Source organism: Corvus brachyrhynchos, unplaced genomic scaffold, assembly GCF_000691975.1.
Source record: "Corvus brachyrhynchos isolate BGI_N302 unplaced genomic scaffold, ASM69197v1 scaffold239, whole genome shotgun sequence".
Lineage (NCBI taxonomy): Eukaryota > Metazoa > Chordata > Aves > Passeriformes > Corvidae > Corvus > Corvus brachyrhynchos.
The window spans coordinates 2,532,599-2,559,874 of NW_008246057.1; the positions used below are offsets into that span (position 1 = coordinate 2,532,599).

Genomic DNA, 27,276 nt, shown 5'->3' on the forward strand with positions numbered 1-27,276 from the left:
CAATGCAAAACTAGTAATAAGCTAGGTGGCAGATGTTCAGTATGAAAAAGAAAATTAGGTCTCTTCTCTACTTGCTTTGATGTTTTTTCCATTAAAAAAAATGAAATTAGTTGAAGTGTCACTGGAATATTCTGAGGGTCTACTAAGTGCCTGCTGTATTTGTATTGTATTTGTATTTGTATCTCAAATGGCAATTGAAAGTAATGTAAAGTATTATGGTCCCCAGGCCATGAGCTGAGATGGTTGGTGAGGGAGTTTTCTAGAAGAGCTTTTAGGTGATAAGCTACTATACATGTCATCAAGAAAGGAGCTGGTTTATTCAATATAGCTGAATTCATGTATACTTGAGAAGGATAAGGAATAAAATAATTCAGAAATTCTGAAAGAACTTCAGGCTTAATACATGCTATCACTGTTTGGGGGAAGGGGGTAATTTTTATTTTATGTGCTTTAATATAATATGAAAAATCCTCATTTACAGGTTTTAATTTATTTTGCTTTAAGTAATGTGAAAATTCTTCACTCACAAGATACCTTGGGGATGCCGGAAGCAGTGGAGGGGCTTTCCTGGAGCAGCCCCAGGAACGATGGCTATTGTCCTTATCTGTGCTGCCATCTAATGGCTCACCAGCTTCTGCGGGCGTCGTTCTCGGGAGTTACTTAAAGGCAGCTTTGCATTTGCATTCCTAGAGATCAAGGTAACAAAACCAGTGCACGCGTTACCTCCTGTATATGCACAGTGTCATCAATGTTTCTGCCTCCCAGAAACAGGGCAAAATCCAAGAGATGAAACCATCACCGTATTAACTTGCACTGCATAAAGTTTGAGACAAAGTTTGAGAACTTCAGTGGTTTTATTTGAATTTCTGAGACTGAAGAGAATAAGCTTTATCTTTATAAATGCAGATGAGAACTTTGCTTAACATTTTAAAAGCATTTTCCAGACCTCTGGAGCCCAACACTTCCTAGGGCAAGGCTTCTGCATTTCCCAGATAGGACAGACACTAATTTCTATTTACCCTCTCAAAGAACCATAGAATCATAGAATGGTTTGGGTTCAAAGCGACCTTAAAGATCACCCAGTTCCAACCCCCTGCCATGGGCAGGGACACCTTCCACCAGACCAGGCTGCTCAAAGCCCATCCAGTCTGGCCTTGAACACTTCCAGGGATGGGGCATCCACAGCTTCTCTGGGCAACCTGTTCCAGTGTCTCACCACCCTCACAGTAAAGAATTTCTTCCTAATACCTAATCTAACCTACTCTCTTCCAGTTTCAAACCATTATCCCTTGTCCTGTCACTAGGACCCTGCACTTGGCCTTGTTGAAACTCAGGAGGCTGCCATGGGCCCACTTCTGGAGCTTGTCCATGTCCTTCCCCATGACATCCCATCCCTCAGATATGCCAAGTGTACCACTCAGCTTGGTGTTGTCTGCAGATCCACTCTCAGCTCCAGCATAAGCCGGGCAAGCTGCAAGTTATCAAAGCTCCAAGCGGTGTTTGGGAGCACAGAATGGAGGGATAGAACAGCAGAAGTAGGAGGCATCAGAACAAATGGAAAAGTTAGGTAGTTTAAGTCAAACCTCTGTACCAGGAGATAACCATAACTGGACAGCATTCCTCCAAATTGCTCTTGTTGAAAAAGCAGAGGTTAATGAGGCTACTGAAATAATGACCCTGAGATGATACTAAATATGGCAATGATGAGCTACGGTCATGCAATAGGAGACTAATGAGCATCTTCAAAGGCAACAGAACATAGAAAATTGAAGGTCCCTAAAGGAACAGAACATCAGATTTAGGCCATCCAAGATAGCATTTGCTCTGAGAAATGCTAAAATGGTGAAAACTGATTATGGATTACCAGGATGAGGGCTGGGAGCAGCTAAAGCCCCTAATCGCAGAGGAACAATGCAGGGACTCTAGAAGCCATTAGCACATTGACCTCGAGAAAAAGCCTGCTGTGAGGGTGCAGTGAGATTCAGGCTATGGCAGGCATACCAGTAACAATGAACTCTTCCTGCCTAGTGAGGCTGTGCAGCCTCCCAGAGTGATGTCCCCAGGCCCTTACCACTCCCAAAGGAGTCTGGAGAACAGGAACCAGAGGCAGAGACATCCTACATAGGTACTGCCTGAGGAAGGAAAAGGCCGAGGATACAGCAAAGCCCAGAGAAATAAACTGGAAAAAGTCCAAAGCCAACACTGATTTTGAGACAGGATTTTTGGCAGAGAAGCTCCCAAAGCAATAAAAAATTATCACCACACACGTATATTGCATGTATTTCATACTGAGGCACCTGGTAATCTTCTCAGAGGCCTTACACAACAGGCCTCCAAAATGAGTTTGTTAAAGAACATGGCATGCATGTATGTGAGCCAACTTAAATAACTCTGCCTGCTGCTTTTTCATGGTAGGAGTCACTGCTCAGTGTTGAGCTCTGAGGAACCACCAGAGAAGGTGATACTCAGGTCTGCCAGTCATCACTGGACTGTGCTTCTATTCTCACAGAGAGATCATACCTCCAGCTGTCACCAAATAAAATATATATTATATATATGTTATATATTAGTTATATATTCCTCATATATTCCTTCCCCTTTTTGCTGCTTCTCTACCCTTACAGGCTCCTCCAAAATAGAAAAGCAAAATACATACATATCTGTATTCAGAACCCATAAAAAACTCACAAACACATCACATTTTACTATTTTTCAGTAGCATGTATTTCTTTTTTTCCTTTTTACAAGAATTACAGAGGAGGAAGAGGCTTAGCTAAATTCAGCAAGTGCAGGGAAGAATCTCAGAACCTGAGATACATGGAAAGGCATGGAGTCACAGTACTGCAGGAACATTCATGTTGGAGGGGCTTTGGGAGGCATCTAGTGCAACCTCCTGCTCCATGGGGTCACGGCACTCTCCATTCTGGTCCCATAAACATCAGCAGTGAAAAGTACATGGTGTTTCTGGGCAGACTGCTCCAATGCTTAATTAATCTGCAAATGAGTCAATAATTAAGTAAATATCAATGGGGACATGCTGACACATGATATCAGAGCAGCTGCTATGTGTGTGGCTACACTCTTAAGGGAAACCATTCCAGTCTTCTTACAGTATGTTTTTAACTCATAGACATGTGCACAGAGGTCAGATTTTAATGTATTAACAGTGCTAACTTGTCATTGGTACTGAATTATATTCTTGCTGTAGTTGGAAGGGATGTATTTCACTTAAGCTTGTCCATTCTACCTATAAGAGCTAAAGTCAGAAAGCTTTATTACTGTGTTGAGAAGTAATAAAGGTATATAGACCAACAGAGAAATTATTGGTGTGTAACCCTCATATTTGTAGCTGTGTTTTCTACAGAATTCCCCACCCCAGGCAGAAAAAATCAGGTTGAGCCCACATGTGGCTCCCAGACCCATGCCTGCAGCCTGGACAGTACATTAAACAACTCTGGCAGCATGCAGTACCTCTGTAAAAACACCAGGTTCTGTGAAAACTGTTTTGCATTGCTGGGGTAGATTGGAAAATTTGCATCAGGTTGTCAGTGAAAACTGAAACAGGTTATGCAAAGGCGCTGCTGAAACCCAGAACGAGGTGAAAGAAGCCAAACACAAGTTCCTTGTGCTTGTACAACTTGGTGGATGTAGGAACGCACAGGCTGGCCTGGAGGTGTAGAAGACCAGTGTTACAGTCAGCAGTGTCTGTTTCCAGACTGTGAATTCTGTTCATCTAGGACCCTTCTCTGCTAGTGGGGCAAGTCTTTCCAGACACTGGGAAAATACTCAAAATCTGGAGACAACTGTGTGGTGTTACATCATCACAGCCCCTGTTTCTTACTGGACTTGAACAATATCTTGAAGGTAATGAGTCTTCTTTCCCATTTCTGTGATGTTTCTCTTCCCATTATCCCATCTCCCTTTTCTTTTTTGTTTTGTATTATTCTTCTTTTTTTTTTTTTTTTTTTTTTTTTTGAGAGAGAGAGAGAGAGTTTATAATAACTACTGTTATTCTGAAAGCCCAAAGAATTTATCCTGGACTTCTCAGTAAAGAGGTATGGATGTATTATGTTTGTTTTATTTTGTTGGTTTTGTTGTGGTTTTGGTTTGTTTGGGGTTTTTTTTCCTATTCTTAAAGTGACTTCTGAGCACTCACAGTCATGATGAAATGCAGGAAAATATGGACATCACATATTGTAAAGTTTTCTAACCCAGAGGGCAAACAAAAAGTATTCAAAGGTCAACTGCACTTAAACCTCATTATTTTTAAGCCGATCTCATGCTACTTTGTAGTCTAATTCACTGTATTTTAATGCCAAGTCCTGCAGTAACTAGCTAAAAAGAGCAGTCATCCAAGGGTGTGGAAAAGAATATGCCAGCCAGATGTCGTCCCAGGCCAGAAAATGAAGCAGCACAGCAGGGAAAACAGGCTCCAGGTCTGAGCTGCCTGGTGCAGTGCCTGCTGGGCATTGTGCCAGAAAACAGCCTGAAGCAGTTTTCCCAGTTCTCACTCCTGTTCCCTCCTTTTTACCGCGTGTTAGATGGTTAGTATCAACAAGAGACCTTTTTAAGCAAAGGGATTTATTGAATACAACAGGAAGTAAAGGGAAAAGACTTTCCAAAGGAACAAGGGAGGAGAAATATTTATGAAGACAGAGCATTCCAGAGCCCCTGTACATCCCAGACCAAGATTAATATTTTGCACACCATGTTGTTAGATGAGAAGCCCAGGGATACCTCCAAGCCCCCCAATCCCTCCAGTGTCAAGTGAAGGTCCAGTCAAAGACATTGGTATGTGCCATTTTGTAAAGGTTTTGGGGTCATCACAGAAGGAAGAGACAGAGAATCAGAAGGGCTGAAGCACCATGACCCAGGATTTCACTGCCTGACTTAAGGACCAGACATGTTGCTAGAAAAAACTGTACTTGTATGCTACAGCTGTGAGAGATCAGTAGGATCCTTTTCTTGGGACTGGTCAGAAAGTTTAACTTGGAGGAGATCAGCAGATGCATTACTCAAACCAGGCGCAATTTCTGTCTCCACATATGTCCAGCCACGTGGCTTGGTGATCCTGGCTCTTTTCTTGTGGCAGGGATTAGTCCACCCTGTGCCCAGGCCAGCTCCATCAGAACTACCAGTTGTCCCAGTATCCCAGTTCTGTCCCCTTTACGAGACAGAAGCAGAAATTTGTCTGCTGGTCTCAAGACTTCATCAGCTTCATCAAAGCATGAGCCTCAGCCATATTTTTACCTGGGCTATCCAACATGTTAAAATCGGAGATGAATCACTAAGAATGTGGTGCCATGGCTGGTTCATGTCAATCTAAGCGTGAGCTGCTATCAAGAGGAGCAGCCCTGCCCTCCCCTGCACACTCCCATTGCCTCTCCAGTGTCAATACTGGTGCTCATCTGTGTGCACAGTCAGCTGCACCACTGAGCTGGTTCAACCCACTCTATGGCCACATGATTATCAGTGCCAAAATGCATTGAGGAGCACCAGCTTGGGGACTGAAAGGGAAGTCTGTAGTGGATTGACATATCTTGTTCAAGCACCCTGCACAATGACTGTGTGTGCAGAGTAAGTCTGGTGCATCCTGATCCCATTGGTGACACTGTGCATATACTGGACAACCCACTCAGTACTCACACAGGTGGTCCAAAACACCTCACATGTGCCAGTCATAAAGGACACTTGCTGTAAAGTCCATCTCTGTGTGACCACCAAGACCACTGAATATGCACAGACTGTCCTGGACAAGTCTGACCACTCAGCAGGATGTGCTGAATGTGCCCATTGCTCCCTAGACACAGCAGGATCTCTCATTTATCTATGGGAAGGGCAGCTCCTCCTAGACAACACCACCTCCACCCATGATTCTGCCTGCAGATTCCCAAATTTCCCACCTGTAGTTGACTGTCCATTCTCAGGGCTGTCCTGAAAGAAATTGCTGTGGCATCAGGTGAGTCAGATACAGATGAGTCAGCCGTAAATGCTACCCAAGACAAGGAAGAGAGATGACTTTGACTACAGAGGTTTTTAATCTGACAACAAAGCCTTCCATATACTTGGAAGTTGAAGCTACTCAGAGAAATATGACAAAAATGTGTAAGTAGGAGGGTCATTCAATTTTAGTACATAGAAAACTGCCTCCATTTCAAGTTTTGAATCAAGATTTTCAGCAAAGCAATATTTGGCCTTGATCGAGGCATTTCTGAGTGCAGTGGTATCTGTACAGAGACTGTGTAGCACTGCATGGAAAACCCAGACACCCCTGACAGACAGGCTTTAGGAAATCTTCATGCTGTTGCTCAAGGAGGACTTGCCCCTAGCTCTTCCCTGCACCTCCCTGCCAGGGCTTGCTGAACCTATCATGGGGCTCACAGAAGGGAGTTTGCCACTTAGATAAAAAAAGTCATGATTGTTAGAAACTGGCAATTAGGATGAGTATACAGGGTCATCTAGTGACTCCTCTGAGAGCATTAATACCAGCAGAGAAGTTGGGAAGGAGGGGAAGAGTCACAAAAGAGTTAGGAGGGAGGAGAGGAGTCATGACTTGGGAAAAGCAACTTAAACTGAAGGAAGGGCACTTACTTGATTTAATTTACCAAAGTCCTCCAAACAACTCACAAAGCAGCCTGGCTTTCAGCTGACATAATATATGTTAAGTGAATGTAGTATAATTAACATTATTTGACTGGAAAATAAGTATTTCCAAGTTTCATTAGGCTTATAAGGAAAAAAAACCAATTTTAGATGAATATTCCTGAGCAAAGATAGAGTTGTGGATTCAGAGTTGATGTTTGCCATGGCAAGTTACTTATGTATAGATGCCAGTGAAATTACTTGAAGGAGGCAGGGGAAGCAAACAACCTTTGGCCAAATGTGAAGTGCATGCACTGCACTGACCACCATGCTTCCCTCAATGTGTTCTGCATGACCTCAGTTTCCATTTTATCAAAACTTGATTGAACTCAAGGTTCACAAGAAACAAGGGACTGAGTCCCAGCAAAAGGATATTTTCCCCTTGTTTTCCTGTGCCATACACAAGCAGGAGCAGTGAAAACAATGAGAGACCAAGCTGCACCCTTTTGCTCTGCACAACTTCCTGAAATTTCTCCTGAGCCAGATAAACCAGGCTACAGCAAAACACAGGTCAAGGTTAAAATGTCATCTGCTAGGATGCTGTGGAATTTGGGAACAGTCATATTTTCACACCATCTGCTTCTTTACGATAAATTACTTTGTGACCCGGGTGTATAATAAGATGTACAGAGAAAATGTAAGATGAATATCCTTCTAGCCTTTACTAGTCTCACCAGAGAAGCAACGGAAGTCTTGTTTTAAACTAAGGAGGGATAAAAAAGCACTAAAAACTGCATGGGAAATGGCCCAGAACTGCAGAGGATTTGGACAAAAGGCTTTCAGGGCTGCAGGCAGAGGCCTGGCTGGGGACGGCAGAACCAGCCGCTTTGTCACTGCCCTGGGGCAGCAGCCGACCTTCACCCACAGCAGCACATGTGTCAGCGCCTGTCAGACCGGCCCACCTGCTGGATTAACCAGTTCAAACTGGGTATTTGGAATAAACCGCAGGAACTTTCCTGGAGGGGATTAGCGAGTGCCTGCAGTGCCTGTCCTGACCTGAACGCAGATCTGAGGGCATCCCTGGCATTGCAGCTGCAGCAAACAGCTGAGAAGGGCTCATGTCTTTGTCAGGCACCAACCAAAATCGTGGCAGACAGGACGGCACTCCACAGGGAGTGGTGCCAGCTGGAGGCTTTCATTCCCATTCATTCCAGTTGTCAATGCCCTGCCTGAGGTCACCATGCTGCTGCCACTCACTTCTCCGCCGCCCACCGAACGAACAAAAATGGGAAGTTGTGCCATGGGATGGGAGGAAGGCCAACGCTCCATCAAGGCAGCAAAAGGACAACCCACTGACAGAGGCCTGGAGGGAGCTGTGACATTCCAGAGATGATGTCTGCTCACGGTCCAAGAAGTGCCTGAGTCTGTTTTCATTTAAACCAGTTTTACAGTCTGGACTGGACTGGGATTCATATGCATTTTATGTGGCCTACACAACCCGCTCTGCCCTGCAGGAGATGACAGTTGCTGCCACAAGTGGTTTGCAGCCTCAGAGCGACTGCAGATGCCCAAAGACCAGAGTGAAGCCTGCTCACTTCTTTCTTTCTGTGACTTTTCCCATGGCTGGCTGGATCACTTGGTGGTTTCTATGTCCCTTCCCTGCCTTGAGGCAACATCAGCTTCTCCATACAGGCTGAACAGGCTTCACACACTTTCTCTGGAGTCTGGAGCAGCTTTACAAACCTTGGAGCTGTGCAAAGGTACAGGAAATGTCCTGCTGGCTGCTGCATCCATCCAGGATGTGAGGTGATAGTCTGTGAAGCCAACCAAGTGAAGGTGATGGTGGCAACCTTCAGAAGGAAGCCTGGGGAAGGGGGAACCTTCTTACTACCAAACCTTGCAGTATCTCTGTGGTTTTTTTCTCCGTTTTCTCATGTTTCCTGATTGTGTTACCAGTCTGTGCAATTCCACAAATTAAAAGTTGGAGTTTTTTTCAGGTGAATCTTGGGGAGTTAGGAACATAGCTCCTAAGAGCATAATTTCCTCAGCCCAGAACTGTACCTGTGGACTGATGACCACCATGCATGCACATGCATTAATGTCCTGGGGTGATGGTATGAAGCCGCTTTATTCCTTAACCATCCGCTCAATGCCCAAGGACGCTGTGCCTCTAAGATGGACCCGGGGTCGAGGCCACAGGGCCAAGTGCGGGGCAGTTTAACGGCTCAGCCCAACGGCTCCGGGGGCTCGGGGGTCTTGGCGGGGGTCTTGGCAGGGCTCGGGAGGGAGTGCACCGGGAGCGCTGTGCTGCTTTTTGGGTTTCTTTTGTATTCTGGATAGCTGGAAAAAGGTTTTTTTCTTGTTCTTTTTTCCTTTTCCTTCTCCTTGCCTCACTGCCTCCCTTCTCTCCTCGCCGATCCGGGGAGCCTGTGGGTGGCCCCAGCAGGCCCACAGGGTGGCCCCGGCTGGTCTAAGCCCACGTGTCTGTTCCCTCTCCCAGGAATTTTGAGGTTTTGAGGGTTTTTTTATCCTGTTCTACCCTGTTTTGTTTCTGTGTTAATAAACAGTTTGGTTTCTTTTTCCCACTTTCACTTCTTGTGACCTATTTGTCTCATTGACGGAGGAAAAGAGGAGGCCCTTTTCCCTTTGGAGGAGACACTCCAGAGTGTTTCCTCTTGAAGTTTTGTCTCAAAAACGGAGACAATGAACATTGCAGCCTGCTGACACATTGATCCTCTGTAGCTGCTTTGGGACAGGAATACATTAGTGCACACCAGAAAAAAACCCAGCATTGAAGGAAAGTTGTGCAACAGAGGGATGTTGCACTTAAAGTAAGGTTTGGGGTCATCCAAGGAAGACAGACAGGATGGACGGCAGGTAGAGCATGTACAACATATTCCTTATTATCCTCTTGTGATGTTCAGCAATTTACAAAGGTACCAAACTAATTCAGACTGTCTCACCAGGATCTGACACATTACAAACCACAAGGTAAAAAATCAAACACAATGGCCTCACCTTCTTGATAAAAATATGGGAGTGGTTTCTTTATATCTCATCCACGCTTAAGGGAAGAGATACATGGTCTGGGACAGCAGAGCCGGAAACTGTTCCATAGGAAGTAATATAATCCAAAGTCCTATGTATTTTTAAGAAGTTCAACCCTGCCCCCTCATAAAGCAGGTATTTCAGTATGTGGCACTTGTGTTAATTGAATGCCCTCTTTAACGCAAATAAGGAAAGCCACACTAAAGTCTCTCAAGATTTCAGATAAGATCTGCAGCTGGTATAAATAAGCAAAATGTCACTAAGGCCAGAGGAATCGCTCTGTTCCTCCCTCTCCTGCCGCTGCAATCCCTGAACTTGACCCTACATTTCCATGCTCCTACAAGGAGTGCAGCACGAAGCATGTCGCAGCAATCCCTCCTCCCTGCCGCCTCAGCCTGTCTGGCCGTGCTGCAGCTGGAGCCCTGGCCCTTCCCCAGGGACACGGCGTGTCAGGCTGCCGGGAGGGAAAAAGCCAGGGAGTGTCTGGCCAGGGCGGGAAGGGAGGGCTGAGTTCCTGTCACTTCCTCTGTGATTATTTCAAGATTTTTCAGTAGAAGTCTTTACAGGATGGGTTGGGCTGTTTTATCAGAGACAGATTTTGGCAGGCTAGTTCCCAGAGAGGTTCTTTTCACCCTGCAGCCCTCAGCCAGAGCCTGCATACCTTACTTACCTCTCCAAATCCAGCACAGCCTGGCCCAACCGATGGGCAGATTCCGGCCTGCTGAGGGAGACAGCCGGGAGTGCCAACCCTCCCTGCAGGAGGACAGGCTTTTGATTTCGTTTAAGAAATAACACTCAGACCTCGGCTGGTGACAAGCAGTCCTGATGGTGCTAACATAAATCTCCAGGTCACTTGCTTGACAGGGGCAAGGTTAACCCTTCATAAGCAAGGAGAACACTTGAAACTTTCCAACCAGACTTTGCTTTCCCAATCTCTCTTTATGGCCTCACATTTTAAGCGGAACAGCTAGCAAAGCGAGCAGGAAACAACAGCTCCTTCCTGCCACACAGCCCCAGCCATCCACGCAGGGAGCTTGCCTGCCCTGGGGCTGGGTTTGGGTGTCGGCCAGTGCTGATCAGCATCCCCGTCTGAATCAGAATCATACAATAGTTTGGGTTGGAAGGGACTGCTAAAAGTCATCTTGTCCAACCTACTGTAACTGTCCTGTTGCCATTGAAGCTAAGACTGGGAGAGAGATTATCCCAGCTGAATCCCAGTAAACAGCAGCAGAGCAGTAGCTCTGTGGCAAATGTGATAGATAATGATTTTTTGTTTAGTTGTTTCTAAATTCTCTACATTTCACGTATGTGTTCTTATAACCTGTAGCGATAGGACAAGGGGTGATGGTTTTAAACTAAAAGAGGGTAGATTTAGACTAGATATAATGAAGAAATTTTTTACAATCAGGGTGGTGAAACACTGGCACAGGTTGCCCAGAGAAGTTGTGGATACCCCACCCCTGGAAGTGTTCAAGGCCAGGCTGGATGGGTCTCTAAGCAACCAGGTCTAGTGGAAGGTGTCCCTACCAATAGCAAGGGGGTTGGAAATAGATGGCCTTTAAGATCGCTTCCAACCCAAACCATTCTTTGATTCTATGGGACAGCTTCTGTTAGGAGAAGGGGAGGTGCTGTGCCAAAGATTGACTACAACAGAGGGCAATTATTTGAAGAGAAATACAATAGTAAAGCAATTAAATCAGGAGGGTACCAACTATTTTCAAACAGAAAAAAAAATATCAAGAGGAGAACTCAAACCACAGTGGATTAGAGGTTTAGTCAGTATGAGGGAGGGAGGACGGAGGGATGACAGAATGACAGGACTATAGTGCAGAAGAGGTTTCTAACATCTACACAAATTTTACTGTGCACATGCATCAAAGGTCCCTATGTAAGATATGTAAAACCGTGTGTCCTGATTGAAGACAGCAGAGTTGACCTACATCCCTTCCTCTTCTCCATGGTCTGGCTTTTGTAGTCCCACTGCTACATTATACTGCTTTGCTGGATGCTCTTTATCTTGGCTCTTAAAAAGCCCATGTGGGAGAGCAATACTGGGCACTTTGGTATTTTCTGGGCTTTCCCCTGCCCAAGGGTGCACTGTTTGTGAGGATGCCAAAACTCCTTCTCTTGTTCTGTCCATAATCCACTACCTGAAGGGTCTGGCTCTCTGCCTGGGCAGCTGCAAAGAATTAGCCCAGCTGAGGTTCAGCACACAGGGAGGGAGTGCAAACAAGACTTGGTTTTTGCCATTCAGTCCACTCAACCTTCAAGAAACCTTGGAATTAAAAGTCCTAAGTACAAGTATTGAAATTGACTGTAAGGTCAGTGCTGCCTGTGGCAATCTTGGTTTCACTGACGCAGATTTGCATCACTTCAAAAGTGCCTTGAGAAGCCCTTTTTTTTTTGACTTGTATCCCATCCTTGGAATGTCTTTAGTGGTTCATATTAACTTACATGATCTCCTAAGAGTTACTGTGTCTTTTTTTCATTACAAAGGACTTTAGGTATTCTCACAAAGGGATAACCTGTTTGTTTCAGATGGCTTTGCTGATTCCCAATATCAGTTTTTCCCAACATCAAGCTGAACACTATTTTGCGTGCAAAATTTTCCTTTCTACTTCCTTTTCTGGCTGTACTGGTATTCACAGATTGTAAGTATTTATTTGGACTAAAGCATTTTAGAAAGTATATTTCCCATTCATCCTCAGTTCATTGGTCTTTATCTTTCACAATGCTTCCAAAAGTTGTAACAATTGAATATTGGCCTTGAGAACTCCTGAAGTGTCCAAGTGCTCAGGAGTTCCAGAAAAAAATAAAGGCAAATTATAAATCACTCCCTGCTGAAAAGAGAGGCTTTCTATATAACTTATGTAACATTATTCTTAAAATCATACCTGAAAAGGGCCTTAAAAAGTATCCCAGGCCACCATGTTCCCCAAGACAAGGTCAGCTATGCACTCTAGATTTGTTAACCTCTTAGCCATTTCCAGCAAGGATAATTACTTGCTGAAGACCAAGTCAGAAAGTATTTCTCCCTGGACAAAGCAGTAGATTATTTATTTCATGCCCTGTTATCACTTATTTTTAGTAGTTCTCATGTATCATTTTCAGAACTGAATTGGTTTGAGGTGAACTGGATTATTCCTGCTTATAAAGGGGTTCAATTTTATGTCTGGCAGGAAACAATATAAACTGGAAAAGGAAACCTACTTGCAAGTGGAGGGAAAAACAACCTTTGCTATTTCTTCCACTGTCTTCTTCAATATTGGTTATCAAGGACACCTCCATCTTCTTGCTAGTCTTCTAGGACTGATGCACAAATCTGCCCCATGCTTTGTCCCTTTGCCTACCCAGCATCCATTAACTCAGGGCACTCTTGTTCCCCTCCTGGAGTCTTCTCAGGGCTAATACCAATACAAACCTGGCTTTGGGGATCATCACCATTATTAACACCACAGAATAAAAGCAAGAGAAAATGTATTAGACAGTGAACAAGATGGGGAGAAGTGCATGTCCTTGTACCGTCACGGGGAAAGTCTTTGTAGTGTTCTCACTCCTACTTGCCATTCTCCTGGTGAATGCATCCACCCTGACACAAATAATCTACAAGCAGCAAACAAACCCTTTCTAGTACTCTGTCGCTTTACAGGAAATAAACAATGGCACAATTACTCACTAATATCTCAGAGAAGTCATGCTAATTGCTTCTGCTGAAGCTCCAGGCCTCCTTATCAAACCTGCCAGGCTGAAGAAGCTGAAAGTCTATAAACCAGTAAATAATTAACTTTGAAGATTTCCTTCTTGCATCTCCTGGTGCCTCTTTTGCCTGCAACAGTGAATGGCTGAGCAACAATTCATTGTGATTTCTGTGGAGAACCTGTTTGCTCTTGCGTCACCTTGATGTGTGCTTTAAATCATTTGAACACTTCCAAAGAAATTAAGCACGCAAAAAATATCCAAGAGAGCAGGGTCTGGAAGTGCTGGGGACACCCCTCCACCCAGGCCCCTGCCATGGCAGGAGTGAGGGCTGCCATGGCGAGGGGTCAGTACCAGTCCCCCAACCCCATTTCTCTGGGAAGGTTTTTTTGTAACACCTTTACATCTTTATTCTTCTTTGCAGGAAGATGCCAAGGACTGACATTTGGGCCAGAGCTCCTGTCTGAAGCAATGGCTTCTCTCTGATCCACTGCAGTCAAGTCCCATGAGGAAACACCACAATATGTTCTCCTTCCTGAGAAATATCTGCCTTCTGCTCCCCTCTGTGGTTTAATTAAAGCATTTTAGCATTCTCTGTTCAGCAGTTTCACCCTGTAGGAACTCTGTCAGCTCCAAGATTTTGCCTTGGGAGTGCAGCCATTTTGGGTGTTTGCCTGGGCATCAGGGCCTACCCCTCATTTACTTTTACCAGCTCAAACATGCTTTAACCCACAAAAACTCCTTAATGAAGCTGCACAGTCTTAGCAAACCCAGCTCCTTCAAGACTATACTGGTACTTTATCATTCCAATCATCTTCTTTTCTGATAGGGCCCCAGTACCCGCCTGCAAGCATGTTTGTTTACACAAGGGATGCTGGTCCTCTGCAGATTTCTTCATCCTGACTCAAAACAGCCACTGCAAAGGCACAGCAGTGGGAGGTAGATGGGGCTTTTTGTACCTGGCAAGCAGTTCATGTGCTTACGTGCACATATGCAGCCATAGGCACTACAACCTTTCCCATCCTGCCAACCTGTGTGGGTCAGTAGTGATGGGATTATCACAGAAAGTAAAGCTAAAATATGCCTCATGAGTGACCTTCATCAGTCATCAACATGTGGTCCACAACTGGTCCCCAGCAGCACAGACACAGGACAGCAAGTGTCTACATGAGGTCCTATTCCTTTTGGAAAGGTTTCCTTTCCCTCCCAGAAGCTGGTCTGTAGCTGGGGCCTCTGGCAGGAAACCAACAGCATAGGGTAACACAGGTGCATTTGGGTATTGATACTACTCCTGCAATGGCCACCCTGCTTCCTCACACCTCCATTTGCTACCAAATTACTCGAAGATGGGAGCAGGAGACACTCTCCTGCTGTGCAGCAGCAGAGCATCCATGAACACCAAGGAGATCTGAATCCCTTGGGGCAGGAGAAGAGCCAAGGCAGCTGCAATTCCTGTCCCTCCAAGGTTTCACCCACACTCCACAGTTCCATGTATATAAATTAAAATTAACTTATTAAAGTAAATTAAACTTGTCTGAAACCATTCTCTGGCAGAGAATGGCCCACACCCTTACTATTGAAGTCTTAGCCTCTAAAGCAGCATGGCTTCACCCAGGTTGCCCACTGGAAAGGGAGCCTGGCACATGCTAATTCCCAAATCTGAGCTCAGCCTCATCTGGGTGACCATCTTTGCCTCAGGCCAAAACCAGCCTAGGAACCACTGTACTGCTATAGATGGTTTAGCTCCATGCCACAAAAAAAAAAGCTCTCTGATGGTACTTAGTTTGGCACAGGACATTTTTTTCAACCAAATTTACCTCCCTACTGGAGTGTGACACCTATAGAGATGAGGTTTGACCCTGAATTCAGTGACCCTCTTAGTTCACTGTCCTTAATGAAGAGAAGGCATCTCTATGGATGTATGTTCTTTGTGGATTTCTCAGATCAACCTTGGTCTTAAAAACTCCAATTTAATCAGTGTGACCAAACTTGCCTTCCTCATAAGATACTTCTTTACATATAAAACAGCCCACCTGGTGCTCCCCACATTTGGGACAAAGGAGGCTTGCAGCTGACCTATAAAGCATGTTATTAACTTACACCTTGTTTAGGTTCTCCAGAAACTAGTCCCTGGGAGTGCAGACCTGCCACAACAGATCTGAGAATGGCCCATGGTGCCCTGTGTTCCCCTGGGCCCTGCTCCATCCCGTAGGCAGCTCCCCGCATATGTGACTTTGCTCGCAGAAGAGGGAGTATCAACCCCACAGAAAGCTGTTGCCCATGAGGAAAGGCTGTTTTTAATTGAGGCATGATAAATCATTTCAAGTAAGTTACAAGTGTTGGTCAATGGATCTTCTAGCAAAATCCTCTAAATGAGCTATTCCTATTTTGTTTCGAATGGTAGCACATACTTTCAAAGCACCGAATGCTGAGAAACTGAAATACTTAAGTGTAACAATGGGTTGCATTATTAAATATATGGATAGTTATTCAATCGGTTATTATAAATCTCAAAAGAAGTGCTTTAAAAGCCTGAAAATAAAAAACAAAATAGTCAAAGAATGTAAGAAGGGCTGTCTCCACTGTTCTGTGCACAGCAATATTTCAATAAAAAAGGAAGCTGCCAGATCAGTATTAAACATCCTTTCTGTATACTACTGATTACACAGGTATAAAGACAAAGGGAATTAATGCCACCAAAACAGCACAAGTTCTCCCTTTTCTCCACACAGCTTTCTGTCCCATGTGCTAATTGCGCTTTGCATAGGGCTTGGACACTTTGCTGGAAAACTTCTAAGGGAATTTATTTTAATAAACAAGTTTAATAAGGATGCTAGGAAGTTTGGTAAATGTTTTGGGCAGGCAAAGTGATGGCATGGAATCTGAGGAAAAAAATATATACACGTATATATACACCAAGTACCCTCTGGTACTACAGAGGAAGGAGGAAAGGAGTGATTTTCAGTAGTACTTGTGCAAAACCCCCAATTATTAAAAAAAGCACCAAATGACTAACACTGACTCACTCTCTTGGCATGATGTAGGTAGATTTCCTACTGTTATTTGTAGTTGTGTTCTGGTCTGGTTATGACATGTTGTCAGTAAAGTGGTTTGAAAAGTGTTAGCCTGGGGTCCAATAGTTCTTTTGTGCCATTCAGTATCCTATAAAATATAGATCTTCTTTTTTTTAATTTCTTTACATACCTCAAAATTCAGCCACTAGTTTTCTTCCTGCAGTCCCCCATCATCTCCACAGTCCCTACAATTTGGCTTGCTAGCACTAGCAGAGTTCAATTTATAGGTTTCTTTCCCTGTTAGCTGTTGAGCCCTGTCTCTTCCTGGCTGCTTGCTCCAGGAAAGGCCTCTTCCTTATCCTGGCCAGGAACAGGAACCCTTGTGAGACACAGAGGTTATCTTGTTTCGTCTTGCAAATTCACAACCTAAGAACCAATTTTCAGCACACTTTGTTTGGAAAGAAGAGCTCTGGCCTGCATTTACAGACGTGGTCAAGTACCTTACAATCTATTTTTGTGCCTAAATTTTTTAAAGTAATTAGGCGCTTTCACAATTTTTAGGATCTGTGGCCCTCATCCAACATCAAGAGCAACTGTTTTGGCATTATGGGATATCCAGTGTGCTTAAGACTTAATAAAAAGCAATGGTATGTTTTGCATAATCTTAAAGAGTATAGTAAGGTATTTATACTAGAATTAATTCACTGATTAAAACAGAGAAAAATATAGGGAATTTTATGTTAAAAATCATACAGAGAACTTCCTTTAAACAGAATATAGAGAAAGGGCACCAGAGCTGTGCCTAGACTTAGGGGAACTGGATGTCCTGACCTGCATGGTACCTGGCCAAAGCATTTCCTTGTGGCCAACATGCCTAGGTTTCCTTCCCTGGAGAGCCAGGAGAGATGGAGGGGAACATTTAGTGCATAGGCATCTCATTTACTGAGTGAAATACTAGAAGATGGAAAGTGCTTAGGAGCTCCAGTATGTATTATCTTGGTTCAACAGGTGAATAAGGGAAACACAGTGAAATGGAAAGCAAGCCAATTACAAATGGCAAATTTGAAAGAGCAGAGGAAGGTGACACCTTGAGCCAACCTACAAAATCCCTGTCAATAGGTATTGTTGAGAGGATCCAAAATATCACTGGAGGGTTAAGAGGGTAATGAGGATGTTTGACATTTTTTAGACAGGATTGAAAAATTGCTAGAGGTACAAACCACTATGCTTCAGAGCCCAGTTCCTCAAATGCTCAGAGGTAGAATTGAAGAATATTTGGTATTTGTCCTCTAAGGAGCTTCTTAAACCTTCTGCTGAAGCAGCTGGCACTGGCTGCCCTAAAAACAAAATACTGCAATCCATGCATTGGGTTGGATTTTAATCTCCATTTGAGATTACATGAACTGCTGTGAATTGACTGAAAAAATCCTGATCCAATATTTAAGTCAAACAGTATTCCAGGAAAAAAGGCAGGAAGAACAGCCTGTTTTCTGTCAAAAAGAGTGGTGGACTACAGCATCAGGGGATATCATCCTGCTAGATACAGATGTGAGATACAGAAGTGGAAACCTTGTGTTTTTATCTGCACAAAGCTATCTAGCCCAATCCATGTTTGAATGACAAAAGGCCTATTTGCTCTGCCACAGTAAGGGCAAACCTGATTCATGGATTGACTGTTTAATCAAGCATCTCGTCTTCAAATAAGTGCTTTTCTGTGTTTGAGAATCAGTTTCAAGGTCATTTAGCAACTGGCAATGTCATAGAAGAGAAGGAGCTCAGTCCAAAGGCAGGGAAGGCAGTGTCTTTCTCGTGGCAGTAGATTAGCAAAGAAAATGTTGATACAAGGCAATGACACACTGTCCTTCTGAACATGCAGATGAGTCTACTTAGTATTTGGATATGGAAAGTGCAGTGCTGTTATCAGGACTACTTGGCACCACCATTTTAGAAATTTAGGTGAACTAAGACCATGTAGCCACAGAGAGGAAAGGCCAGGGCAAAATGTATTGACAATAAAATATGTCTAGTAGATTGTGGGTAATTTCAGCTGAGTCACTTGGACAATAATGGAGTAAATCCCAGCATTGTGAAGAGCAATCCCACCTACATATTTTGGAACTATTCCAGTTTGCTTAGCACTTTCCGCAAGGCATTTAGCAGGGATGCCCTTTCAACATTTTGCTACATGAATCTTCTGCTTGTGCGGTTTCAGTCAGTTCCCAGAACATAAATTTTAAATCTCAGATGTTACATTTATGCTACATTTTTTTCCCCTTGGGGTTTTCATGCAAGATTTAATAATTACAGTGATATTTAACACTAAAAATCTGTGAGTCTTTAGAAGAAATTCAAGTCTTTACAACTTGCCACAGAGAGTCATATTACTTCTACAGTTTATAAACTTATTTCCTCTAACTTCTAGTTCTACTGCCCAGAGGGTAAAACACTAGGGTTAATTTAAAACTTTTGCTTTACTACATGCTAACTTGCACCACTTGAAAAGGTCTAGCATGTGTTGCTGGCTGATGAGTCCTGCCATAATTTAGCTCCCTATTGTATGTCTGACCTTATTAATCAATATGTCTTGCTTACATTCTGTTGGAGAACAGTTCTCATGTGAAGCCTTTTTAACTTGTCTGTCAGATGAGATTCATTTCATCCTCATCTTGGAAACAGAACCTCCACATAAATTAGATCTACTTGGATACTAATAAAATTGTAATAAATGTTGGCATGCAGTTTCTCTCATTTTCTTTGTAATGATAAATGTCATAGAAAAATAAGCTTTTAGGTAATTGCTTGTACTCATAGTTGACTAGAGTAAGAGAAAGAGCCTAACTTTTTTCTTTTCTTAGCAAGCTGTTAGAAATCCAGACTTGTGTTACAAAACTAGAGGTAGTTCTATCTCACCTAATCTTGCAGTATCTGAAATGGTTTCTGTCTCCTCTCCTGTCCAGTATGACAAGAAAAAGTTATAGCTGTTTAGTAGATTGTATTTCCACCTTTATTAAATTTAAACTCTCCTCAAAGTCCTGTTAATGAATGCAGTGTTGTGACAGTACTGAGCAGTTATGGTGGAGCTCAGACAATAGATTTTTCCTACATCTGAACCTTCCCTATGCTTCCTCAGCTGCTCTGAAGCACAGGGACGCTCTATTTTATGATGTTGTATTTCCCAGGATCATGGTTTTATGGAGTTGAAGCTGGAGCAGAGCCTTCTAGAACATACCTACAAGCTTAAAGCAAGGACCTTATTCAGCACAGTGCACAAGTGCACCACTTATTGACCCAGCGATGGGAGAGGCCATCACCCGCTTGCAACTGCTCCTGGAGTTGTGCCATAAATCCAATCAGTGCTGGGCTTCAAAGGACACCACCACCGTGCCCCGCGAGTGTTTTGGTCTTCAGTGTTGTTTGTAGGGAATTGCTTTAATCCAGCCACAAATATTATGCCCCATGGCATGGAAAGAAACAAGGAGGGACAGAGAACAAGACAGAAGTCTGTAGGCTGGTATTGCCACCAGAGTCGCCACATCACCACACTAAAGGACGACTTCTGCTCTGCCCAATTGTTCCCTGAAGCGTCCAAGGCATGAGACACTCTGCAATCCCCCTCTCCACAAACAGCATGGACATCTTGCTACTTGTAGTTTCCTTGTATCCCAAGCTCTGGAGATGGAGCATCTAACATTTCAGTGTGGGAAGGCTTCTGAAGCAAGTTCAGCTTTCCTTTTGCTCCATCTGATGATATTTTAGATGGAAAGGGTTTGAAAAGGACTTTCCTTCTAACCATATTGAACAGTTAAGGGTGAGGGAGGGGTGGAGAAAATATACGAAACAAACAAATTTTCCTCATAGGATTTCTTACTTTCATTCTACTTTAAAGTCTCCCTAATAAAAATTCTTGAATCCAAACAGCGCCAGGGTATTTCAAAAGAACAAGCTGACTTTTTTCCTTATGCAATAGCAATTGAACACCCTTTTTTGAATACACTTAATCAAAGCATGCTGATATCTTACCATATGCATCAATCATATATCCCCCAAGGTATATATGTCAGAGCCAGGAAAGAGGAATGTGCCTTTGCAGTCACATAGCCAGTGAACCACTTTGGGTTTATGCCTCACTCTGAAGCCCATGTTGAAAGTATTACTGTAAGACAGATGATCCTGGGAAGTAAAGCTGCATCCTAAGGGTACATGGCAACAGATTCTTTTTTTATATGCATCAATCATATATCCCCCAAGGTATTCCAGGCTGAAAAGTTCAAAGGTTTGATAGATCAGAGTAATCTATCAGGTGAACAAGGCCAGGGCACTTCCATTTCTGCAGTTAACCCTGTCCTGGAAGAAAGAGGTTAATATACCACCTGGTTTCCTTGGACTTAACTGATCCCAAAAGACCTCTTTCACCTTCGTTGGTGAGGGGCTAGCAAATGAAGACATAAACTTGCACATCTGGCTGCATAGTGAGATGCCTTAATTATTCTGCTTCACCACCCTCTCCTATGCAGAAGAGTGTTCACGATGCCAGCACAGGGACTCACAAACTCCATGTGTCACTGTATTTATCTCTAGGAGATTTTAGGAGATTGAAAAGCTGACAGCAAATAAAGCAGATGCTCCAGACATTCAACAATTTCCTGTTCCACATGAAAAGTCAGCTTTCAGATGTTGACTCTGGACTGCTTCTCCTACATAATGCTTGTTAACTGGTGTTCTGATAGCAGGTAGCTGTTGGGATGGCCCCTTGTCATTTCTGTCCATTGCCATATGCAGTGGACTTCCATAAACACTAGCCATTTCAAACCAGGTTTAAAACTGGTTTGTGCTGCCAGAACCAAGCAAAACTTGTTTACAGGAGTTACAGAAGATTTGGCCCCAGTATCTTCATAACTGAGCCTCTCCCTGCAATGATCACCTTCTCCAAGCAAATTACTATTGCAGCTGGTGAGGGGTCAGTGGCTCTGACCGAGGAAGCTGTGACCGGTCCGGAGAGATGGTCCCAAGAGAGATTGTCTTCCCGGGGCCCGGTGTCTTCCCTCAGCTGCTGGCAGGAGGGCCCTTGCAGAGGCTGTCAGCTCTTTAGTGATTGTCAGCTCGTGATTCCAGCTCAGCTCTGCAGGGCAGCCTCCAGGCCAGACCAGAGAGAGAGACGAGAAGCCCGTGCAGCTGTTCCGCACGAGGGAGCTTTATTGGTGCAGCAAAGGGGAGCCAGGGACGGGCATCTCTCTGCCCTCGCAGGGGCAGGGGGCTCGCTTTATAGGGATACAGGGGGTGGGTGTCAGAGGGTAAAGGCCAATGGGCTACAAAGGATCTGCACAGGGTCTCCCAGAGGATTCTGGGTTTGTCTTCTTCTCGCCGTAACTGAAAGTGGCTGCCTTTCCAGGGAGTCCTGCTGGGAGGTTAACCACTCTCCTTATCTCAGCAGACGTCCCTCCAGGGCAGGGGCTGGGCATACCCCACAAATTACTTTTAAATAAAAAAAAAGGCTAGGATATAATGTCTATAGAGAGTACGTAGACCTTGGTATCAGTGCTATTTATAAGGCTGATGTCTTGGAAGGGAAAAAGCCGCTCACAAAACTATTCTGTCAGAAACATTCATGTCTTTTTTTTTCCCAGAAGGGTGACTTGCAGTACAAACCTGTACAGTTCAGGAGACTCAGATACTTGGGGTCTCACTTGTGATAGCAGCTCAAGCTCCAGATAAGCTCATGGGAATTACCAGGCTATGAGTTATGCTACGCTCTGCTTCCTTTTTCTTATCGTTTCCCCAATCTTAAAATTACAGGTCAGTTGACTGCTGCCAGACTGATCTTGTGCTATTTCTGAAAGCTTTTATTTGTTAACAAATCACCAGTGAATAGCAACTGCTTCCTCCTTTAATAGGCCTCAATGTATTTCATTGATAAGATAGGATAATTATAAACTTCTGCAACTCTCAGGACTGAGAGAAAAACTAACCTTTATTTACTTCATAGATCCTGACAATTACTGGTGAAGTTATACTGGAAAGTTCATCAGAGGCCTTAATTAGACTTGCTTACAGCTGTGCCTCCTCATGCCCATGAGAGCAATCTGCCCACAACTCTGTCACCCCATCATCAGTGAACTGATGAGTTTTCACAAGCAAATTAATTCCTGAACAAGGAACCTCCAGGTGAAAGTGCTTCTGGGAAAGCTGCTCTGGGGACATTCTTCTCCACTGCAGAGCTGAGTCACTTGCCTCAACACATCAGTGGAGGAACTGTCTGAGTGGAGACTCCCTCTCATCGATGAGATCAAAGGATAATTCTCCATGTACCTCAGGTGTGAAACTTCTCTGTAGCTCTGCATGGTTCTCTATTTCTACAACCCCTCTCTTGTAGCCAATACCTCTCTGTTCAAAACTCCTAGACCTACCAAAACAAAGCACAGAGAGAAGTGGATATGGTGACCTGTTCTGCACAGCAACTTCAGCTAACTGAAGTGTTTCATGTCCTGTCCTGGGGTAAGTTGCTGCCACTCCTGCCCAGGACGATGATCTGTAGGAGCAGCTCTTTCACCTGTGTAAGAAACCATCCCAGTGCAGTGAAAGCCTGTGTGAAAACTGCCCCAACTCTGCTATGAACAAGCATAAAAATACAAGCCACAGGGAGAGCAGGTAAGTAACAAGAGAGGGGGGACGGACACACAGACAGGTAAGAGGGCAAATTATCTGAATCATAACTGAGGCAAAAATCTCACTTCAGCAGCCTCCCCTAAGGAGCTAGCTATATACCAGCATTCCCTACGCTAGTTTACCCAAAGGCCTAGTCTTGAAAATGTTGCCTTAGAGTTCTCTCTACATAGGATAAGAAGAAAGATACAAGTGCATTTACATTCAAAAGCTTATGAGTTTCAGAGCTGTCCCCCAAATGCTTGTAGAATACATGTTCCTTTTTAGGTCTTACTCCAGCTGCTAAACCACAATAACTCATGGATGGAGAAGACTGGAAAAATAAAAGCAGACCACTTAACAGGCATTGTACTCAAATCAGCTCTGTTCTACACATTCCTCATGTTGTGATAGCAGACTGCATAACAGACCTCCCATACAGCTGAAAAGATATGTACAAATGGACGATATTCTACAACCAGTCATACAACCATACCAAAACCGACGTCTCCTTCTACTGCTGTTTTCATGATCTCAAAGGCTGTCAGACTGTGGAAAGCACAAGACATCTCATGTATCATTGATCAGCCCCCAGCTGATGAAGACAGGGCAGTGAGCCTGACAGCTACCCTTCACTGAGGCTAAATCAAAGAGCAATGAAGTTCCTTTATGGAGGAAGATGGTTGGACACAGCAAGTATCACTGCCCAAGTACACCACGTGGGACATAAATTTGCAATGGAAAGAGAAGCTTGCAGATAACTGGTTGAGCTACATGAGCCTTTGTGAAAGAATCAGCAGGCCAGCAGACAGAGTAAGCAACTCCAATTTCAATCATGAAGGAAGTGGAGGCTCTTTGAAACATCAGCTTAGCTAGAAATGAAAGGCTGGGCATGGCCACTAAGAAAAGTACTGATTTGGGTGTGCTACATTCATGCACTAAAGATGTATGAATTTATCAATGGACTTATTCCCCTCCTCAAAGAACCCAGGTAACTCTTCAGGCCAGGAGAAACCACTGTGTGACTGCAAGACGTACACTGAAATAATACAAATTGCTAGCACAGAAAAACAGCCCTTCCCTGATGTATTATCAGACCTAAAAATGATATCACAAACTCCTCTACAGATACTAAATGGCCTGTAAAATCAAGATAAGGTATTTTCCTAAAATACAAACTGCAGTTGAAAGGGAAATTACTGACTTAATGAAGAAGTTAGTAAAGAAGATTCTACAGGTTATATTGTTTGGGAAGTAAGAATAAAATCATACTTGTACCTCCTGATCTTAACATTTATGATCAAAGTAGGCATCTTGTCAGAACAAATATTTTGTTTACTCCTTTAGTTTTACTTAGAGAAAATATGCATAAAAACTAGTTGATCTGCACTGTGCTTAAGGGGCTGTTTTGCAAAGGACATGAATGGGAAGAGATGCATCCTCTCCCAGCATGGCATGGGGGAATAGTGCTTAAAAGCAGAGGAGTTACTTAGCCTGATACAGTTATTGGAGTATAAGCCTAATTTGACAATTGAGTTAATAAAGATGAAGTAATTAGTTAATACTTCATATCTCATACAAAGTTATTAACACAGTTTTGGGTGGGAGAGTTGGGGGGGGGTTTTGGCGGGGTTTTTTTTTTTGGTTTATCCCCTATTCATTATCTTGCTTGTATCTGTTTGTGGATGGTTTTCTGTTGGGCTAACTGCCCTAGAGTTCAATAATCTCATTACCTTGCCAGTGTTGCATCCATATGGATCAGGACATAGCTTCATAACCATGACTTAAAACAGAAGCAATACTGAAGGGGATGCCCACACCTACTCCATCCATTCCCAGCCACAACTGTTTGTTTCCTTCCATCTGCACTAGTCTGCAGACACTATACAACATAGATCTGGCTGTAAAATAATATAACCCTGCAAGTAAAAGAGTCCTTTTCAACCAGAACAGAGGAAGAACCTCACGAGTTCCAGAGTCAGTACAGTACTAGTCATGTATGCCTGTATGGCGGGGAAATGATGGGCAGCAAATGTAGAGACATTAGATGGTGCAGACAGATTGTGCATATAAAAAGCAATATCCAGGAAAGGAAACAGTGCATGGAAGAAATCAGCTTTCCAGAGACTTCGTGGCAGCCACACTAAGTGTAGAGTATACAAGAGACATTCCTTTGCACAGCTGGTTAATTTCTAAGATTTCATATAATCAATTAACATCCTCCACATTCTCTGCATCAAGAAAAGCTCAAGATATTTTTTTTTGTTTCATCTTTTAATTTTCTTTTCTCTAAGCACTAGAAAATAAATTACCAGTTTGCAGTGCCAAAAGGCAGGTTTCTTTTTATTGTTAATGTACAAGAGATTACTTGCATGGTAGGGTGAGAGACTGTCTTACACATTACAGCTCTGCTACTACAACACTTGGAGGAGGTCCTGGACTTCTGTATCTGTACTGCTTGTATATATTGGCTGATTGAGCCCTAGGAGCTCTGATTTGTTCATTAATCTTTAATGACTAGTCCAACTTGCCAGAGTACTTAGCAGGCCAAATTCCATCTTGTTTTTTATTTCATTCTAGTGTAAAAATTCTTGGAGTCACCAGAGGGCATCATTACAGAGTGCTTTTTAAGTTCCATATAAATGATGCTGTAAGAAAGTAGATTTTGGGAAAAGTGCCTGCTAATAGCCATGGGAGTCCTTAGAGAGACTGTGGCATTCACAGGACAAGGGAATATTTCTGTTTGCCCTTTTCTTAGACTCAGCACAGTACCACACATACTCTGCATTGCTGCAAATACTTCAAAGAAAAATTCCATTGGAAATAGTTTAGCTTAATTATAAGCAGATCCAAATCAGAGAATTAGCAATGGAACAATTAAGAATGTGTTTCATCTTCAGCCATCTCTTCCTTTCCCCACCTTCCTCATACATCATCTTTTAGCTGAATTCATTGTGATGAATCTAAGAGATTATGACAATCTAAAAGAAATTGAAATCTTACATACTTTATTTCACTTAACTTTAGAGATTTTATTACCATTCAACACTTTTTTTCCCCCCCTCGATTTGTGGCTTTTCATCAGCAAAGAAAAATAATTTACCTTTCTTTACCCAAAAGGACTTAAAAATGAGGAGTCAGTCTCCTATCGGTAGCATACAGCCTCCTAGCTCTGCTTGCCAGCAGGGAGTCTGTTCAGCTAATTCCCACACCTCTTCATGAGCTGTTGCTGCCAGACCTGCAGTTATGTTAAGAATAAAGCAGTTCCTTTCCAAACACATGTTTTCAAGGACTTGTATATTTTTGTACAGTATCAGACTTCGCATTATGACATCCTTTCCACTGATTATTGATAGATTCATTTGAACTCTATTCATGCTTATCTGGAAATATAATCTCGCACGCAAGGACAGAATATGGCAATAGAGCTCAGAGTTGACTCCTGGACACATCTAGGAAAGTATTTTACGTGGAATTAAACAATTCATTTTTTAAAAGGCAGGAGTTAACTGCTGCGATACTGAATAAGGATTGCTGCAAGCTGGCAGCTCTGCTACACACACTCTTACCTGCCCCCTCCCTTCTTCCTGTAAATGCAAGATACTACTTTTCAGTTATGTCATAAATTGTGTAAGACTAAACTTTTGCATTCACAGCATCCTTGTTGTGCACTAAGGAACTCAGTCCATTGTGAGCACTGACCATTTTGTCTTCTACATATACAAATACATTGTATATTTTAGGGAAAAGCATATATATACACCTACTGTGAAACAGCAGAACAGGATGTGAAGCACCAATTTGGATTCAGTGTTCTACAAAGTGTTGCTCTTGTACTTCAGAAACGTCAGTTCTTGTACATGCTCAGTGCAGACATTTGAATCCACAGACTTATCAGGCCTATGCTAATATGTCCATTCCTTTGTTTTGTCAAAACATTACAGTATAGCTGGCAGTCTTCTGCAAATTGTTACTCCATTACTCATTGAGCAGTAATTCAGATGCTTAGTAAAACTAAGAGGATGACTTACTCCCAAGTTGCAGGATTTGTTTGAGCATTTTTTTCCCCTTTCACATATTTTGCTTCATTTCATTGGATAATTTAGGAGTAAATCTGTGAATGATCTTTCCCCAGCAGCTACATCAGACCTGGCACTGTAAAATTTTTAAAGACTGACATTAAGCTGTGCAGGCACAAGGAGCGTTTTGTTGATATTTTAAGGTAGGCAGGGTTAACGAAAGGCAACAAAGACCACACATTTTGCTCAAATTATTAATGACAACATTCTGTTCTCAG

The 27,276-nt window shown here is 43.2% G+C and overlaps 1 protein-coding gene across 5 annotated transcripts in view; it reads right to left on the reverse strand.

The window, feature by feature from the left end:
• Positions 1-409: 409 nt before the first annotated feature.
• The window catches only part of LOC108449540, a 52,216-nt gene continuing 25,349 nt past the window's right edge, over positions 410-27,276 (reverse strand). For 2 of the 5 annotated variants that reach the window (XR_001865724.1, XR_001865716.1), the window contains exon 3: positions 410-686. The gene's annotated coding sequence lies outside the window, so the exon portion shown is untranslated. The other 3 variants (XR_001865723.1, XR_001865715.1, XR_001865714.1) reach the window with 2 other exon arrangements.